Here is a 2,036-nt window from a genome sequence, read left to right on the forward strand (position 1 = left end):
TGCCTCTGCCTCCCGAGTGCTGGGATTAAAGGCGTGCGCCACCACGCCCGGCTTTATTTTATTTTTTGAGTCAAAGTCTTGCTATAGCCTTATCTGTCCTGGAACTCACCATGTAGATTAGATTGCCCTGGAACTCACAGAGATCTGCCTGCCTTGCCTCCTGAGTGCTAAGGTCAAAGGCGTGTGCTACCATGGCTCGCTTATTAAACACTTCCTGTGCATTCAATGTCATCAGTACTTTCCATGTTGCTTCTCAGTGGCCACAAGAATCCCCCATAGTAACTGCTATTATCTTTACTCCAGAGACACGGAACTCAGGCTCGGAGATGCAGGGAAGGGTTCATCCGTAATGAACAGTATCCGACAACCTATAAGCCTCCACTTGAACAGCCAGGCAGAGAGGAAGAAGGAAAGAAACAGTGGGCTGGGTGGACCAAGGAAGGGTAGGTGAGGAAGAAACCTTAGGGATTGAATGAGGCATTCTGAGGGAAGGGTGACTAACATCGCAGGGTCAGAGGTCAAAGGAGTCAAACTTACTTACCAGGGTAGGCAGGTAGGCTACAGAACTACAGAATCCCAAGTTGTTACTCAATACCTGCATGCCTAGCTTTGAACACCAGGACTTGAGCCAACCAACAGGTTTCAAGTAGTCTGTGAATGCTGCCAGAGATATATGTACAGTCAACTACCTGGATGAGCGTCCAAGTGGTTTGACTTGAGCCAACTTCTGGAATTGTGTGCAGGAAGCAACCTGACATGTAACCCTCGGGCTTCCGGGGAAACTGCAGCTCAGGGACCAGAGCAGAATGCAGAACCTAGAAATTATCCAGAGTCGGTCTCCAGCTGGAGCCACATCACTCGGGGTGCTGAGTTTGAGATTCATAGCTTGTGCGTGCTAGTGACAGCCCATCGCTCACTCTGTAGTCAGTCATGGGGAGAGGATTATCTTAGGAACTGGCAATTGCTACAAAGCAGGGCTCCTCTCCTTCCTGGTTGCTAAACCCTTGTCAGAACACCACACTTCAGAACGCCAGGGGCTGCCTCACACCCCTCTTGTCTTCGTTTCACAAAAGAGAAAACGAAGGTCCAGGGCTCCTGGCCAGCCACAGCTATGCAGTGAGGCCATCTCCAAAACAAAGAGTGCTTGCTGCTCAAACTCAAGGACCTGAGTTCAGGGTTCCAGCACATGTCAAAAGCACGCATGCCCTTAACTTCAGTGCCGTGTGAGCAGTAACATAACAGGAAGATCACTGGCGTGTGCTGGCTGCCAGCCTAGCTCAGGGCCAGGAAGAACCCGTCTCAAGGAAATAAGGTGGTTATGGAGCAGGGGAGCAGGACACTGGATGTCTTCTGGCTCTCGTGCGTATGTGGACGTGAGTGCTCTCTCTCTCTCTCTCTCTCTCTCTCTCTCTCTCTCTCTCTCTCTCACACACACACACACACACACACACAGCCAAAGGATAGATACTTGTTCAGGATCACACGACCTTTTATACTTCTTCTATTCCTTGACTCAACACATGTGTTAGTAGCACCTGCTGTGTGCCAGACTTTAGAGTCACCAGGGTGATGTCCCATGACAGCTTTTACACTACTGTGCCATGTAGAGGTGCCAGAGCACCTATATTCATTCCAGAGCAGAGGTCTGTATGGGAAAGCCATCCAGGCAGTTTGTTTAAGCACCTGTCAGGGCTAAGGGAAAGGGTGTGCTGAGTTCTCTTTTGAGTCATTAGCCAGAGGAGCACCATGAACGGTGAACGGCATTCGTACAGTCTTGGAGCTCCAGACTGGGTGCTGGAGAATGGAGGAGCCTAGTGATGCTACATGCAGACAGTCCCCTCTCGGGTCTGAGGGCTGAGGGAGGAGTGGGGGAAGGTGGTGGGGAGCAGCCCCTTGACAGCCAGAAGTTGGTATGTGACGGGATGAGCAAGGAAGGATGAATGCGTCCAGCTGCTTGCTGGTCAGCAAGTGCCTCACTACCAGATACTGGAATGGCAGCGCACTAGACCCAATCCCAGTTCTTTTTTTTTTTTTTT

This window comes from Mus caroli, chromosome 3 (genome assembly GCF_900094665.2).
Source record: "Mus caroli chromosome 3, CAROLI_EIJ_v1.1, whole genome shotgun sequence".
NCBI classification, from domain to species: domain Eukaryota; kingdom Metazoa; phylum Chordata; class Mammalia; order Rodentia; family Muridae; genus Mus; species Mus caroli.